Source organism: Schistocerca nitens, chromosome 1 (assembly GCF_023898315.1).
Source record: "Schistocerca nitens isolate TAMUIC-IGC-003100 chromosome 1, iqSchNite1.1, whole genome shotgun sequence".
Classification (NCBI taxonomy): domain Eukaryota; kingdom Metazoa; phylum Arthropoda; class Insecta; order Orthoptera; family Acrididae; genus Schistocerca; species Schistocerca nitens.
In genome coordinates, this window is record NC_064614.1 from 540,747,857 (window position 1) to 540,766,710 (window position 18,854).

At 37.3% G+C, this 18,854-nt stretch overlaps 1 protein-coding gene across 8 annotated transcripts in view; it reads left to right on the forward strand.

The window, feature by feature from the left end:
* Window positions 1-18,854, forward strand: part of LOC126253889 (protein lap4) — a 564,085-nt gene that overhangs the window by 390,182 nt on the left and 155,049 nt on the right. The gene's annotated exons all lie outside the window — the stretch shown is intronic.

Consider the following 18,854-nt stretch of genomic DNA (forward strand, 5'->3'; position numbering starts at 1 on the left):
TGATACCACACAAAGAGGAGAGTATTTTACCGTATCGTTATTATGTAAAACTTCATTATTTACTGTGTTCTTCCAGTTAAACTACAGACTTTTTTGATGAAAGAATGTAATACTGTAGAACAAAAGCAAAGTAGCAGTTCTTATTTAGTATATTGTTGCTCTGCCAAGAACTGACAAAAAATTCAATTAACAAAGGATGTAATTTTTAAGGGCCCTCAATAGCTGATTAAATGAGAAATGCTGTGGGTTTTGGAACAACGTGTATGTGGACATTACACATTGTTTTGTACCAAGGATGTGGTTTTTCATAAGTTACTGACTTTACTTTTACTGAGATCATCAGTTTATAAACTTAATTAATCACTGTTTCAGAATTCTCAAGCTGTTGTGTCTGCAGAATATGTTATGAGGTGAGACAGTGCAAACTCCGCTGTGTTTTGGCAAAAGAAGCAAATTTTAATGTGCCATCCAGAGAAATGTGTAGGTTTTACTCAAAATTCGCCACTCATGACGCCTATTTGAAAGTTACAAATGGTTAACAAGCCAAGCAAAAATAAATTTCTGCATTTGTGGTGGAATTGTTTTCAGGCACGAACGAAAGCAGAGCTGACAGTAGATCTTTTTGAATTGTCACCGTGCAACTGTGGGCATGGAGGGGTGCCACCTAGTGTTTACAGAAAAAATGTGAGCATAGGCCTCAGTTTAGGAGGACACTTCCCCTCTAGTGATCGACATTTCCCCCAACAGCGCCTGCCTGCAACTCCCACCACAACTGCTCTCCCCAAGCTTGTCCTGCCACCTGTGCATCTAACAGCCATGGCATTCTTCCCGGGCTATACTTCGGTTTTGTAAATGAAGCCTTGCAGAAATGAAAAAAGGGCCATTTGCTATAACTTTGTGAAACACCTGTGTGTTAGTGTAGATACTAATTATCTTCCCCAAGAACTCCTGAGGATTTTTTTTTATTATTATATTTTGTTTAAGCTCCAAAATTATTAAGTATTTTTCCTGTATCTCATAGCCCTCTTATATTAAAAAAGGGGAACAAAGAACTAAACATTATTATCGATATCTGTATGATGTGTGTGAGAACTGACATTACCAATACAATTTGTGGGGGTAGTGGTATTTCATCTAATTACTTATAATTAGTCATACATTTTGTGTTTCATTAACACACATTACGGTTATATAGGAATCTGCATTCAGTTATATAAGTAACATGCATCTTATCTTTAAGTAAGAGAAGCATCAGTGTGATAAGTTTGAAACATGGCGCATTTAATGATTGGCTGGCAGTGTAACTGCGAATTTTGTGCGTCTTGTGTTACGGCATTAACTGTGTAATGAGCAGATATAGCTGTGGGTATTTTATTTGTAATGTAATGCTGTTATGTTGCTAACAAAGGAATTAGTTATTGAGAAGAAGTTGAAACACTCTCATTTGTGTTTGATGACGCCATAAATTGATGGTTTGTCTAGAAAGTTTTTACATCATCGTGACATTGCTGACCATGATACTGTACGTGTACCAGAAGATGTTGCCGTGGTTAGAGGACTCCTCAGTTTGTACACACACTTCACAATTAATAAAATATTCTGCCTATTATGCTGTGGTCAAATGGATTTCACTTTAAAACCTGATGTTTCATCTCCATCTGCAGAGGACATTTTCAACGGGGACCATAGCTTCGTTAAATGTCCAATTCCCGCCCTGGGTCACTACTGACTACAGCAAAATTCTGCTTTCATGAGCTTCCACACTGTGGTGTGACATCACATGTTTTGAATATGTGAGTGCAATTGGCCGTTGTCGACTGCTGTTGTCTGCTGTTACTATCATCCCATGGTGGAAGCCTGGTATACATCATCTTCAGCACCAGAATCCAAATTTTATTCAATTTCATACCCTCCTCCTTTCTACTGAAATTCCTGGGGCATATCACAATCTCTATGGTCCCTCTGTACAACATTTTGTGGTGTCAGTTTGTGGCTGCCAGTACTTTCAGTCCTATCAAAATGAATGTGGTGGTCTCATGGCTGTAAAGCATGTTCCACAACAGCCGATATGTCAATCTCCCCCTTCTGCGATTTCCTTTGTGCTCTCCGAGTGGTTTTTTGACAGGTCTTTTTGTAGAAATCATGCACACCTCCCCACAGCTGATTTTAGGTGAACTTGTATCCTCTCTCTCTCTCTCTCTCTCTCTCTCTCTCTCTCTCTCTGTGTGTGTGTGTGTGTGTGTGTGTGTGTGTGTGTGTGTGTGTGTGTGGTGGGTCGTCAAGCTCTTTTCATATCAGCGAACAAAAACCTTTCTTGAGCAAGGCATTGGTGAGATGTTTTAATTCTGCGTCAAGCAGCTATGGTTCCCAAATTTCCCTTGCTCTATCTGCCAATGTTTTTATGATGCTTCACTTTTGTTCTGGGCGGTGGTTCAAATCCTGGTGTAGGTAATGGCCTGTATGTGTGGGATTTTGGGAAACCATGTGACCCAAGCTACCAACTTTTTTTCTTAAAAACTAGCTCATCAAGAAAATTTAATTCTCCGCATGCCTCCTCTCCTTGCTAAACTCAGTCTTTGGATTGATCCCATTCAGATGTTTCTTGTTCACAGTTTCCAATGCCTGCTTCTCGAACTTTTTCGTAAAGAAGTTCGCTATAACCGGACTTAAGGGTCTCCCCATACTAACACCAAGCATCTTTTCATAGAACTCTTTGTTCCATTTGAAATACGTGGTTTTTGAGGCAATATTTAAACAGTTCTCCAACATCAGGAGGAAAAACCTGATTCAGGTGTTGCAACACTTCATTGAGTGGACCCATAGTGAATAGTGACACCACATCAAAAGTAACTAATATGTGCTCCAGCTGTACCACTATGCCATTTAATTTACTGATAAAATGTGCCGATCAGCTCACATATGGGCAAAATAATGGTGTCAAGAACTTAGAAATCAAGTAGGTGGGCGAACCATTAGCACTCGCTATAGGTGTTAAAGGAATATGTTCTTTTTGCACCTTCAGCAATTCATAAAGTCTTGGCATTAGCGCAGCTGAACTGAACAGATGTTTTTGAATGCTCTTTTCGATAGAGGACTTCTTTATCGACATTGTAACAGTTTTAAGAACTTTGTCAGTGGGGTCTTTTACTTAGTTTCCTATATGTTTTCTGATCTAATAAGTGATTAATCTTACTATAATACTCGGTCACATTCAAAACAACCATTGCATTTCCCATGTCATTGGGGAAAATAACAACACTGTTGTCCTCATTCATGCATTTTAAGGCATTCCTCTGGCCCACAGTTAAATTACTTTTTGGAGGTTTTTTCACTTATTCAGCTTCTACGTGGATTTCATCAGCCGTGACCTTGTCCACACTACAAATGCGTGCTTAACATCTGGATAAATAGATAACCGTGCAGGAAGTGTCTAAATGGTGGATCCTCTTATTAGGTTACAAGGAACGAAATTTCTTCTTCTGTCTATTAGACGCTGTCAACTTACGCTTCCTAACAGTATCGTGCAACAGTCAGTCATTTCTATCCCGGTCACCACTACACAGTTTATTGCAGATAGTAATATGAGAGACATTAACTTACAGCCTGTGCTCAAGTGCTGGTGAAATTGAAATTTTTCCTGTCATTCATTAAGGATGTGACTGACCGCATAGTAAAAATCTTGAAAAAGCGGAACATTATGGTAATCTACACACCAACATGGAAGGTACAAGATAACCTAAAATAAGCTAAGAATGCTTGCCAACCACCAGAAAAACCTGGAATTTGTAGGATTCCATGTAGTTAGGGGGAGGTGTACATGGGTACGACCAAAAGAACTACCAAAAAATGACTCGAAGAGCACAAGGGCAATTGCAGAAGAGGGGAGATTGATAGATCAGCTGTTGCGGAATGTGCTTTACAGCCATTAGACCACCACATTCATTTTGATAGGACTCGTGGTTTACTGCACAAATTTGTAAAGCAAAGTATACATATGTACATAACCCTGTTGCTTTGTCGTCAAATTATGTGCGGTGTGTTTAATAGTGGCCTCATGTGGTGCAAACCATTGACATACCATAGTGTGTGTAACCAAAGTATATAGTAAATATAACGATGTTTTTGGGTGCTGTCTTTAGACTCCAGTGCAGTTTGATTCTATACAGAATTATGATTGCATGATTGACAGTGGAGTTCATTGATTTGAGTGACTAAAAGGTTAAGGCCCATGGTCTAGGGACTGCGTCTATGGCTTGTAATCAAAACATTCTGGGTCCCAGGTTCAGACCCAGCCACTACTTAATTCCTGAATAAAAATCATCAGCAGTGGCAGGCAAAGTCTTCCGGTGTAAGGAGTTGCCCTCATTCTGCCAACAATCTTGTCCAAGAGGGCAGAGAAAAGGACAGTTTTCATGTCAATCTTGTGCGCTTGGGGTGGAAATTTGCCTTTAAAAGGTGGAAGAATCAGCAATGATAAAGGGCATGAGAATATGGAAGGCAATAGACACCACAGCATGAATGACGTACAGTGTGTATCCACAGGACATGTGGCCTGTAATTGAAGTATCACAATGATCTCTCCATTGGAAAAAAGATTCTAGATTAGTCCCCCAATTCAGATTTTCATGAGGGGATTCCAAGAGGGAGGTAACCATGAAAAAAAGATTGAATAACTGATGGAAATGTGACGTACTACAGTTCGGATATGTTTGAATGTGGCATGGAAGTTAGAAAATCTAAAAATGGGAATTCAAAGGTGCAATCTAGATGTAGTGGGAGTCAGTGAAGTAAAATAAAAAGAAGACATGGATTTCTGGCTAGAAAAATACAAGGTAGTATCCACAGGAGCAGGAAGTGGTGTAATGGGAGTAGGATTTGATATAAATAGGAAAGTAGGACAGGATGTGACTTACTGTGAACAGTTCAGTGGTAGCCCTGTTGTCATCAGAATTGACAGCAAACCAGTGCCAACAATCCAACAACGATAGTTCAGATGTACATGCGGATGTCACTGGCAGAAAACGAAAACTTCAGAGAGAATGCGAGGATACTGAATGGGTTATTCAGTATGTAAATGAGATAAGCTAATAATCATTGGGAATTGGAATGTAGGAGAAGGAATATAAAAAAAGAGTTACAGGATAATATGGGCTTTGTAGTAGGAATGAGAGATGAGGAAGAATGAGTTCTGCAATAAATTTCAGCTGGTAACAGCAAATACATTGTTCAAAATGCAGGAGGAGGAGGTATACGTGGAAGAGGCCTGGAGATAAGGGAAGTTTCCAGCTGACTTACATCATGACCAGACAAAGATTCCGAAATCAGATATTGGATTTAAGAACTGCCCAGCAGCCAGTATAACAGGTATAGAAGTATGAAACCAGAATTTCCATGTAGATGGTGATAATCGTCAGTGTAGGTCCTGGAAGACTGTGTCTGCAATGCCATATGCTCATTCTATACATCGAAGAAGCAAAGACACAAATAAAAGTGGGTTTAAAATTCATGGTGAAATGGTATCAGTGATAAGATTCACTGACATTGCTGTCCTCAGTGAAAGTTAAGAAGTATTTCAGGACAAGTTAAATGGAATGAACAGTCTAACGAGTACAGAATATTGATTGAGAGGAAACCAAAGAAAGACAAAAGAAATGAGGCCTAGCAGAAATGGGAATAGGAAGAAATTTAACATCAGAATTGGTGATCATGAAGTAGATGAAGTAAGAAATTCTGGTACCTGGGAAGTAGAATAACAGATGATGGATTTAGCAAGGACGACTTAAAAATCAGTTTAGTACAAGCAAGAGAAGCGTTTTGGTGTCAAACATTGCCCTTAATTTAGGAAGAAATTTCTGAGACTGTGTGTTTGGAGTACAACATTGTATGGTAGTGAATCATACACCGTGATAAAAGCAGGTAAGAAGAAAATTGAAGGATTTAAGATGTGATGCTGTCATAGGGTATTGAAAATTGGATGGACTGATAAGATAAAGAATGAGAACGTTCTCTGCAGAACTGCTGAAGAAAGGAACATATGGAAAAGAGTAAGCAGAAGAAGAGACAGGATGATAGGATGTGTGTTAAGACATCAGGAACTAACTACTGTAGCACTGTAAGGAGTTGTAGAGGATAAAAACTAGGGGGAAGGCAGGGATTGGAACACATACAGCAAATAAGTGATGATGTAGCACGCAATTGCTGCTCTGAGATAAAGAGAGTGGCACAAGAGAGGAATTCATTGTGGGCCGCCTTGAACCAATCTGAAAACTGATGAATTTTAAAAAAAAGTGGTGCACGTGTGTAGTTAAACACATGGCAGAGCAAAGTGTAGTAACAAGAGGCAGTGCAGCATGTCATCAGCACATAGCATCACTCTACTGCATCTGTCTGTAGTGTGCCTGTTAGTAAGCACAAACAATATTTAGCATGTTAGTTTAGATGTAGTGATACTGTTTTACCACTGTAGTGCTTTCTATACACAACATAAGGCTCATACCAAAACGGTGGTGTATACAAAATTTGCTGCTCTGACTGTAAGGCTAGCTACATTGGACAAGTGGGAAAGAATTTTGAAAAGTGATATAAGGAGAAAACAGACCTATAAAGAAAAGACATAAGAAGCTCATCCATCTTTTCAGTTCAGTGTATACAAGGTAGTCACCTTGTGCATCGTATTGCAAACAGTCCTAATAATTTTTCAGGCAATGAAGAAGGTATGCTTTATGAGCATAAATGAAGAAATAGAAGTATATGCCTATCTGAAAAAAAATCCAGGGAAATGACACTCAACAACCATTGTGCACTAAGAAAAACCAATTACCTGGAATTTTGCTGCTCTGTTTTTGACAACTTTCTTTAAATGTACTCCTCAATTTCATAGCTGCATCTGCATGTTGGTAAACATGTTCTTGTCAGCAGTTCACATTACATGCAAGACAATGCTGGCACGTGTACAGTGGCCCAAGTTTTAATTTTTGGCTGCACACAGCAGAGGAAATAACTAGGCAATTGACATGGATGCACCATCCACTGCAACTATTTTAGAATTTTATTAAATATAATTTTTTTTCCTTTTCATTGATAAAGCATGCAATTTGGAACTTTGAACACGGTAAAATATAACCCCTTTTAAAGCTGAAGCATTCCAATATTTTTATTGTTACACAGTTTTTATGATCGTGCCACACCAGTTTTTCGTACAATATCATTGGACATATCACTTTTAAATCCACTCGACTTTTACTTTAGCAATCATTTGACATTGCTTCACAACAGTGTAATGTAAGATATATAATTTTCTGCACTTATGTTGTATATGGATGAACTTGGTGCTCTTGTTCTATTATATGAAATATTTATGTAGCCATATTATGCATTAAAATTGGCAGATTGAGATCCAGTTGAAAACGGTCTGGATGTAATGACTAAAACTGCTCATTGACTTAGCTGCAGTGGCCTTTCATTAAAATTTTGAAGAAGGCTGCAGAGACTAAGAGAATGATTGCCCTAGACATCCCAGCACATTGTCAGCTGATGAACTTGTAGATGATGCAAAAGAAATGATTATGAACAGTTGCTGAATCACAATCAGAAAATTCAGTGATGAATTTGACACATCAGTTGGTTCACACCATGAAATTTTTTGGATAGTTTGGAATTAAATGTTTGAGAGCAAAATTCGTTCAAAAGTTGTTGAATTTCAGACAAAAAAAATCTGCGGATACAAGTCAAGTCAGGATCATTAGATGAAGTAAATAGCAATGCAGAACTACAGAATCATATTGTGACAGGTGACGAAACATGGGTTTATGGTTATGACGTTAAAACTAAGACTGAATCGTCTCAGTGAAAACATTCTGGTTTGGCGATACTATAAATAGCTCAACAAGTTTGGTCAAATGTGAAGGTTATACTCATTGTGTTCTTCAATTTTAACAGCGTAGTGCACAACAATTCTTGTTACGAGGCCAAATGCCCAACAAGGAGTTCCACTTATAAGGTCAGCACTGCCTGCGTGAAACACTCTGAGAAGGGGACGGGGGAGTCTTAAATTTGTGGTAAAACAATACATGCATTTTGCACCATGATAATGCATCTGTTCACAATTTGTTGCTGTTTTGTGAATTTTTGCCTAAAAACAATCAGTGATGCTTCTCCACCCTCTATATTTACCAGACATGGCTCCATGTGACTTTTTCCTGTTTCCAAAAATAAAGAAAATTTTTTAAGTCCTGTCATTTTATAAACATAGATTAGATTAAAACACATCTGAACAAACCGGTTCTTGATGGTTGCCTGCAGCATATATTTTAATGTTGGCTACAGTTAGATGTCCAGAGTTCATGCACTGTGAGGTAGTTATGAGTAGTGTCTCAGTATGTCCTGTATTAAGAGTATGTTGTACTGTAAAAAGGATACGTTAAGCTGCAGACAGTCACAATTAAAAGACCCTTACATAACGCTGTGGGCCATAGCCTTCATCTGCAAAAGAGAAACATACACCATTCATACACACAAGACTGCCAACTCGAGCATTTCGGGCCGGAATCAAGATGTGATGTTTGGAGTCAGGATTGCATAGTAGAAGTATCTTGTGGAGGAAGCTGAGGTGGTTCTGGGATGCCTGTGACAGGGAGATGTGTTTTTTGCAGTACCAGGTTTGTGAGGGGCACGGATTGGCAGAATCTCAAAAGGTGCAGGTCATTGTGAAAGAGGGGTGGGATCCAGAGAATGGAATCTTTATGGTTTGGCTGTTTTGGAAGGATGCCATGGTTTAGGCATCATTTGAGAAATGTGGGACTGGGGTGTAGCCAGGGAAAGAGATACTTTTCTGAACTGGTGCATTGTGGCAGGAATGGTATAAAGGTTGTGAGAGGAGCTAGATAAACAAAAAGCCACACGAAAAATACATTAAGACATGCAGAACCACAAACATGTATGCAAAAATATACACAGAAATGCTTGAAACCACATAAAAATACACACAAATATGTTAAAAATGTACAGAAATGTTAGAGAATAGGATTTTTTTTATTTGTGTGTGTGTGTGTGTGTGTGTGTGTGTGTGTGAGTGTGTGTTGTGTTGTGCGATAAGGGAAGAGAGGGCGAGGTGGGGATGGGTTAGGTCGAGGATCAAAAGTGTGTGGCATGGGCAGGTGTGGAAGATAAAATGCTCAGGATGAGGGATGAAGTAGGATCAGTAGAAATAATTATAATTATAACTATCGGAGGAAAGAATGTGACATATCAGATATTGCATCAACATTGTTGATAGTGTGTGTCTTGGGAGTAGACTCAATTTGGAAGGCAGTGAATAAACATAGGAGAGAAGAGAAAGAATGGACACTGAGAATAGTAATGCAATAGAGAAGAGTGACAAAGGAAAACGTCACAGGGTTGTAGGATGGAAGAAAAGCCGTTCTGAAGAATCAAACAATGGAAACTCCAGGCAGGAATATCAACAATTAGGAAAAGATGATTAGTACTAACCATAAAGAAGACATGTTAAGCTGAAGACAGGCACAATTAGAAGACACTTACATAAAGCTTTTGGCCAAATACACACACATACACACACACACACACACACACACCATTCATACACACAAGCAAACACACCTCTTGCACACATGACCTCCAACTCCAGCATCTCAGAACGAGATGCTGGTCATGTGTGCATGATGTGCGCTTGTTTTTGTGTATGAATGAATGGTGAGTGTTCCTCTTTTGCTTATGACGGCTTTGGCCAATAGCTTTATGTAAGTGTCTTTTAATTGTGTCTGTCTGCAATTTAATGTGTCTTCTCTACAGTAAGTACCAATCTCTCTTTCCTACATAGTTGACTTTCTTACCTGGAGTTTCCATTGTTTGAAACTATCACAAAAATTGAACTGACATTTGTAGATTGAGACCACCAGAAATTTCCACTATCACAATCGTATTCAAATGGAAACTGGATTCTTTGTAAAGGCAACATTTTCCAATCCATCATGGTCAAGTGCATTTTATTACACTACGGGAAATCATGGTCAGGGTAGGGGAGTGTCTCTGGCAGGCTACAGAATTGTATGTGATGCATGCAATTAATATTGTTACCATCTGTTTCTGGATGGTGTACAATGAAAATATTAGACCTGCTGGAGCTTGTCAATGAATCAGATTACACAATTTTTGGTCATCTGGCAAAGATAACTAGAGCCCAGTTGCTAGTTTGTGCTTATACACACTTACTAGCTGTAACAGGTTGTGTCAGTCTGGTCCCAGTGGTGTACGTGTTTAGTAATGCAGTGAAATGATGACCCAGCTTGTGTAGTTATATAATGCAAGTTTCTAAGCTTTAATTACCAACTAATCACTCAATGATGGTATAAGATGTGTGGTCCTACATTTGTCCAAAGGTGAAATAGCTCTGCTACATGCTAGGCCCTGTTTCTTGCATTCTTATACAAGAAGGGATAGTGGGACATTCATGGCCCCTGCATGTGATAATTTATAATTTCTCTTGGCATCATGCTAAGAATTGGACCATGTGCATGTGATGGAACCTACTGGTGTGTTTGGCAAGGAACTGATAACTTCTTGGTGGAAGGGTTTTTATTTTTCACAGAAACACAGCTAATAATACAGTTTTTGTAGAAATAAAAAAATAGTGTGTTTATGTGCATGCCTTCCTCCATAAGTATATTTTTATTCTTCCAGTTAAAATTTGTTCAGTATTTCAACATCTTATGTAACACTTTGTGTATTACTAAACACCTCTGTAGTGCCGTAGTGTAAATTTCTAAGAACTTTGCATTAGTACAGTTGTATTGCGTATTAGAAGGTTTTTATACCAATTTTAGTAACACAGGTCCATTTATTTCTGCCTGTATTGATCTACTTTGTTCTTGGGATCTCTTCGTAAATATGTGACAGTTTTCTCATGACTGTTAGTTGTTCTCAGTTTGTATTATGCTTTGAACACAAATGTTAAAATTTTACTTCTTTGGAGATGTCACCTAAAATGGAGGTAGGTCATTGCTATGATAAGTTAAGCAACTTATTTCTACATGTGTGATTCCTTTACCCAACCCACACCTCTCTACTATGCAATAGCCAGTTCCATTGTGTAATTTGTTATTTTTCATACTCATTACTTAAGAATAAATAATGAAACCTCGAAAATGCTGTAAACAATTACTGCTTATTAGCATTAATGCCTTTTATCTATATAATCATGTTTGTGTTATGTGAAATGTGCTTGCTAATCTACACATTACGAATACTTAGCTACTGAGTTAACATTCCAGCAGGTTGAGGAACAGATTTCTTCACCATACCTAGACCAAAATACAGATGAGTAGGTATTTTACTTCATACAAATTGAAATGTGCAACGTTAAAACAGTGAACACATTCTTTTGAAATGCTCTAACAGAAGTTAGATGGTTATTACATTGTTCATCATTGAGGTAACATAACCAGGTTATTGCTCACCCTTTTCCACCTACAGTATATGTTAGTAGTATCTTCACTTTGTACAGAACAGTATTTGAGTTACCGTATAACATCCCATTACTATCTCAGCTGTGACTATTTAGAGGTGTTTCTCTTTTGAGTATCATGGCTCCATGTGGAGAATTGTCCAGTAATTTGCAACACAATTTTCATCTGGACAAAGGTAGCAATGGAATCCAAGAGCACAGAAGATGTGAAAAATGGAAATCTGGAAATTCATTGTGGAGCCCATCATTGGAATGCATGATATTGAGATAAATGGTGTCAGTGCTTAAGACATGAGAAAGTTATTCAAGAAACTTTGAAAGAGGGTACTGCAGATATGTGTTATACCATTATGTTGGTAGCAGGATTACAGATACGTTATATCTTTTGTAGAAAATCCCATACTAATGTAGAATGATTACTACCCTCACGTAATGTGGATTTTAAATGACTGCCTATGAGAGGTTGACCAGCTGGTTTCGCCATTAAGTTGGTAACGTGTTACATTGACGATACGACGATGGGTTGATAACACTGATAAAAAAGCAAAAGTTTCATGAACAATTCAACTTACTTCTTGACATATTCTCCTTTGAGGGATATACACTTGGTCCAATGATCTTCCAGCTTTTTCATTCCGTGAGAAAAATAGGTTCTGTCAAACACTGCAAAATACTCATTGACTGCAACTATCACTTCTTTATTTGAAGAAAATTTCTTCCCCTCAAGCTAAAGATTCAAGTTAGCCCAAGTGACTTCTTTCTCTTTCCTAACTCTGGTGAATAGGGTGAATGAGAAACCAGTTCCAAGCCCAATTCATGCACTTTTGCCTGTGTTATGACTGATGTGTGGGATGGTGCATTATCTTAGTGAAAGAGCACTTTTCTGTGTGCCAACCTTGTTCATTTTTCAGCCAGTGCTAGTTTAATGATCCAGCAATGAGGTGTAATAGGGTCCAGTTACGGTTCTGCCTTTTTCAAATAATCGGTGAGGGTTATTTCTTGGAAATCCCAAGACGACAGTGGCCGCACCTACAAGCTGACAAAATGGGCTTCGCATTTTTCTGTGCACTTTCACCACCCTGTGTCCATTGTTTTGATTGCTGTTTCAATGCTGGTATGTAATGATGGGTCAAAGTTTCACCAGCAGTCACAAGTTTGCACAAAAAGACTTGCAGATTTTGCAGTTAAACAGCACCAGCCTTTGTGTTGAAATGTTGTGCCGGATGCACTTTCGGTCAGCTGTGAACATTCGCAGCACCCACTGTGCCCACAGCTTCTTCATAGCCAATGCTCCATGCAGGATGTTATCCACTCATTCAGTTGAGATGTCCACAATCCCAGTGATCACAGATTTTTATTCGGCAGTCTTGCATTGCCATATCATGGATTGTGTCAGTGGTTTTCTTTGTGGTGTGCACTTAGTTGTTGCTGCTTGTCCAACCAAGTTTCAGTTCATTAACATAATAGTAAATGGTCTTCCGTGATGGTGATGGTGCAGGTGCAGAGTTCACATGAACTTCATCTAATTCTGTTCTGATTTGTGCGGCAGTATAACTCTTCAAATGAAAATGTTTAATAATAGCACAAAACTCTGTTTTCTCCATTTTAAATCACTGTCAACACACTGACCAGTTAACAATGAACTGTATGTTGTTGAAATTCTTGTAATAACCGTCTTACCAACCACGAAGACGCAACAGGAATGTTTGATTCTTTCATGTGAATATACCAGACTTGACAGAATTCTGAGCTTGACAGAATATCACAGTGTTTTTTTTTTAATGCTGTGTGCACCTGTTAATGCAATCTGTATAATTAATATGGTAGGTGATGTTGCTGTACTTTCTTTACTCTCCTTGGGTTGTGTCCAGGCAGTTTTCATTGCCCTTTATGTGTGATATGGGAATTCAAGCAGGATATTTGGAAATATTGCACAGACCATCCCACAAGCAAGTATTAACAGTTTCAAAGTTCTCTTACTTATTATTCCATCTGGCTCATTTCTTCATAAAAATGTATTTATCGGCTTGGTGATTTTAATGTAATCAGTGCTGTATTTCTTCTTTTCCTGCCATTGTCTATATCATTAAGTTAAAGAAACCTTTACAGTTTTAGTGTGTATTTATTCCCATGGTTTGTTGAATGTTCTTGTACTATAAGTCTTTGCAAAAGGCTGAAAAAATACACAGGCATTTCTATAAGTGCAGAGTTGAATTAGTATAAACGAACAGACATTCCCCCCTCCCCCCTCCTGTTTCTGTTTTTCCCCCACCCTCTGAAAAGTCTGTTTTATTTCCCTAAGTTAACTTCCCACTTGTGTTGTATTATTTTCCTTGGTAACTGTGCAGGCCTTCCTGTCACCTGCTATGTGAATGGGCTATGGATTGTTTCATTAATCAGAATGTGTTACCTACAAAATATAACCATACAATCATTTTGTCATAAACCATTATTTAATTTTTAAAGTTACCACAGTGGTAGGACTAATTTGCGAATATTTGTGGTCAGGTTCAGTATTACGTAACTTGAATAAAACTAGATAAAGCCTTGCACTTTACTGTAGCATCACTATATTGTGTGGGGAAACACATTTTTGTTCACCAATGTATTGTTTATCCAGCTATAATGAATATTTGAGATACAGGGGTATTTTGACTTTTAAATGTTCTCTTAGATTGCACAGTCTAAGAATGTTAAGCTTACAATTACTGATAGATAACATACAGCTCCGTAGAAAGATTGAAGATGCTTTGACAAAATATGAAACATAGTCAGCTGTTTGATGATGGCAATAGTATCTCTTAGCCAGAAAATAATAATGTTGCATGTATAAGAGTCTATTGCACTAATTCAGTAAACAATGTATTATGATAATAACTAACAGACTAGTCAAGACATTGGTGTAACAGAAGGAACCTGACTCTCACCAACAGATTCTCATTTAAAATTTGAAAATTAATACCAACCAATTTACATTTGCAGTTTGCACAGTCCTTTTGCACTTACACACACCTCTTCCATTACAAGTTCCTGTACATGCGGGTATGCAGTTCCAGCAATGTCCACTTAATCACTCAGTTAGATCCAGTTTGTTATATATTTTTCTTAGAATGAGATGAGTGTCTGCATTATCCAGACATCAACATTTGTCACCTTTGTTAATAACCAGTTGGTGAAAGGGTTTTTTTGCTTTATTTTGCTGTCATCATATACTTGCGCATGTCATCACAGAATGTCTGATAAGTCTATTCTCTTCATCAACTCATTCCACCAAATCCATTGCTATTTCTCTCAGCTAGTCACTCACTCTTCACTTTATCTTTGGCATTGTTCTTTGAGAACTGAATAAATTTACCATCTTCTCATTTAATCCATTGATACTCCCATTTCCTTATGAAACTTAGAGATTCAACTGTCAAATTCTGTTGTTCTCATGTTTCAGTCATTAAAAACCTATATAAATTTCCAGAATTCGTATCTAGAGACCATTTCACTTCATACATTATTCATCAGTCAAATGTTGAACATAACTAACTGCTAAATGCTCATGATATAAATTCATGTACAGAACCAAAACATTTGTGTGTCATATGCACAAAAAGGCAATATTTAACACAGTTTTGGCTGGAACATATGTAGGAGATTTGATTTTTGAGTAATGTGTTATAGACTATTGGAAGTGGTGGAGAATGTATGCAGAGAGGAAGATGAGGTTGAACACAAATGTTTTGTTAAAAACAACTTAATGTGAATGTAAAAAATGGTGTTGCATTCATCGGTGTGCTCTGTGTGCTAGACAAGGATGTATTTAGCAAGAATGAATAAATTTCAGTACACAACTTCACTTGCACACCCAGCAAATGGACCTAATCACACTTCAAAGGAATCTGTGATTAAAAATTAATGTTCATATAACTGTATAGTACTTAATGCTGATAGCTTGCTGCTGAAATGTTTTGTGCCAATAAATACTGGTAAAGAGTGACAAAAGTAGAAAAACTATTTTATAAATTTTGTAATCCAGTCACTGGTTTCAATAAATTCCATACAACATGGATAAATTTAAGTGTAAGAATGTGTGATACAGTTCTGACCTTTGATTAATCTTAACACATTGACTGCCACATGAGTGAAAAATTACTTAGACAAATTTATTTTTTGGCCCTGTGAAGTACCTAAATAAAACTCGTGGACACATTTTCACTTAAAACTGTGTGCTGCTGTGGCAGCTCACAGCAGCATGCTGTGGATCTGTCTTACAGCAGATCATGGCACCAGTAATGAATCATGTTTGTGGCCTATGGTTTTGAAGAACACAAAAAAAGTTAAAGGTACTTGAAATCATGAGTTACATACACCTCACATGGCTCAGTCAGTTGGACTTACCTTTTCTGTATTACTTATTTACTTTTACATATTACTTAAACTGTTCAATGTAAATTGCATACAATTTTTGTTTACATACTCCAACTGACAATGTAAAAAAAATTAAACTGCAAAAAATGTTGGTATCAGTGCTTTGTACTGCACTTCTGACGCCTGTACATGCTGTGCTTTGTGAAAACTCATTCTGTACAAAAATACAAGTCACAGGTCTTACATTTCCATGCAGTTCTTTTTATTTTGATAGATTGCTCTCATCTGTGTTCACACTTCATTATTTCACAGCACGCTGTACGCCTGAATCTAGCTGTTTCAATGTTCTCTTTAAGTTTCACTTGCAGACTCAACTGGTAAAAATTCGCCTGAGTTGTTATTATATAATGATGCACTATATTTCTCAGTTATGTCTATAACATTGTCTACAATCTTCTTCAAATGTCTTTGTTCATCTTCATAATGTCTACAAGACATTTTCTTGCTTCTCAGTGTCACTGGATTATAGCGGAAACAATATCAAAATGAAGATTTGTCACAACGAAGGAAAGCAGTAATGTGACTGTACACAAATAATATTATGAAATTAGAGATTGACAGAAGTACCATTCTAAAATTGTTAGCCACACAGTAAATGACACTCTTGGCGTTGTTACTATGGTGCCACATGAGTCATATGTAACTCTCATAAATAACTGTATTGTAAGGGACTAATTTGAAATATGTCAACTTATTTATAGATAAATAGCTTATTTAGTGCAAAATAAAGTAGAAAATGGAAGAAAAGAAACAAAATGGCTCCTGGGGTTTGGTAACCAAAGTGTGCCATGGCAGCCAGTGTGTTAAAGATAAACTGAAGGAAGTCAAACCCATATTTCTACATCTAGAAGCAGCTTTTAACAATGATGATAATAAATTTTTGAATCTTTGAAATTTGGAATTTGGTACGGATAAAATACTACAAGCTAAAGATTTTTATACGCAGCTTGTATAGAAACCAGTGTGGAGGTATGACAGTCAAAGGACATAAAAGTGAGGCAATAGTTGAGGAGTGATAGTTGAGAAGGGGTGAGGAGTATTGTAGCCTATACATGATATTGTTGAGTCTGTACTTTGAGAAAGTGACAAAGGAAACTGTGGATAAATTTTGAAAGGGAATTAAAGCTCAGTGATACAAAATAAAATCATTGCTTAGCAATAACATTGTAATTCTGTTGGAAATATCAAATTACTTCGAAGTAATGATAGTATTTTGAGAAGACATTATAAGATGAACATCAAAATGTGAAACAAGGTGACCTTGAGGGAATTATGGTAGGGAATTGACACTGAAATTAGGACAGAAGTTTTGCTGTTTTGACAGCTAAATAACTGGCAATGATTGATTGAAGCAGAGAGGATGTAAAATAGCCAGAAAAGAGTTCTTGAAAATAAAGAAAATGTTTTGTGTTAGAAAGTATTTGTCTAGAGTGTAACCTTACAGAGAACTGAAGTGTGGACTATAAACAGTGCAGTTATGAGGATAATAGAAGCTTTTGAAATGTGGCACTACAGGGGAATGCTGAAAATTAGATTAGTAGTTAAAGTAACTATTGAAGAGATACTGTAATGAATCAGAGAGAGAAGAAATTTACATTACAAATTGGCTAAAACAAAGGATTGATTGACAGGACATATTCTGAGGCATTAAGGAATATTAAATGTGATGATATAGTGCTGGACCAAAGCTTGATTACAGTGTGTTTGTTCAATTGGAAATGTATTTTGATAGTTATACAAAGCTAAAGAGACCTGTACGTGAGGGATAGGCATGGAGAACTGCTTCAGAGTAGTCTTTAGATGGGATCAACAGCAACTACAACAACAAAAAGATGCTGGCATTATGCAAACACTTTAATGTGGCAATTTTAGATGGAGATATTTTCAACTATGTTTGTGTAAGATAACGCTAGAGGTCAAGCTAGAACTACCATGTTTACATGACCGCCAACCCCAACAAATAGTTACACTGTAGCTGTTACCAAAAGCTTTGTGTAGTCCCTTTTGCTTTGTGCTGTGTTTTGCCTTTTGTTTTATTTTGTTATTTTTTTGAGTGAAGAGACTAATCCTGGTCCATGACAAGGTTCGAGTACAACCCTCACAACACCAGAAGGTATGCATTATCCCAATGACCATTATGTCATTTCTGCTTCAACAGGAATGAAGAAGACTGATGTAGGCTGCCAATCCTGTGTGCAAACCAGTCCTCTCCCCTCAAGTGGTCAGAATTCTCGTTTTTTTTTGTGGTTGTGGCCGATTGCCACATTATAGTGTCTGCACTTTAGCAAACGAAGGAATAAGTGCAAGAAAATAAAAGGTCAACATTCAATTAATGAGATGGTCATTGGAGACAGATCAAAAGTGGTGGTTGGATGAGGATGGGGAAGGAAAATAGCTGTCTTCTTTTTAAAGGAATTATCCTGGTATTTGACTGAAGTAATTAAGGGAAGCTAGAGAAATCTTTAATTGGGATGGTTTGATGGGAATTCGAATCCTCTTTTCCTAATTTGTAAATCTAGGTTCTTAATCGTGGTGGTGGTGGTGGTGGTGGTGGTGGTGGTTGTGGTTGTGTTTGTAGTTGTGGTGGTGGTTGTGGTTCTATTTACATACTTATGATGGAAGTCCCCTATTGTGGTAGAAATGGTAAAAATTAAGTATTAAATGCCACTGTAATCACAAAAAAGAAAACACCATTTTTCAATTTATAACCTAATTTAATATTGATCCTTGAATAATTGCTTTATGTTATTAAATTCTTATTTTCTACAACCACTGCTTTGATTTCTGGGTTGCTTTCATAATCTGCTCATGGGTTTCTGTCTGTAAATAAACTCTGATTCAGAAATATTAAAGAACTAATAACTACTTTGAATGTGGTAATACTAAACACACAAAACCTAATTATCACTTTACCTTGATTTTCTTATACACATCTTAAAATCAGTACACTAAATAT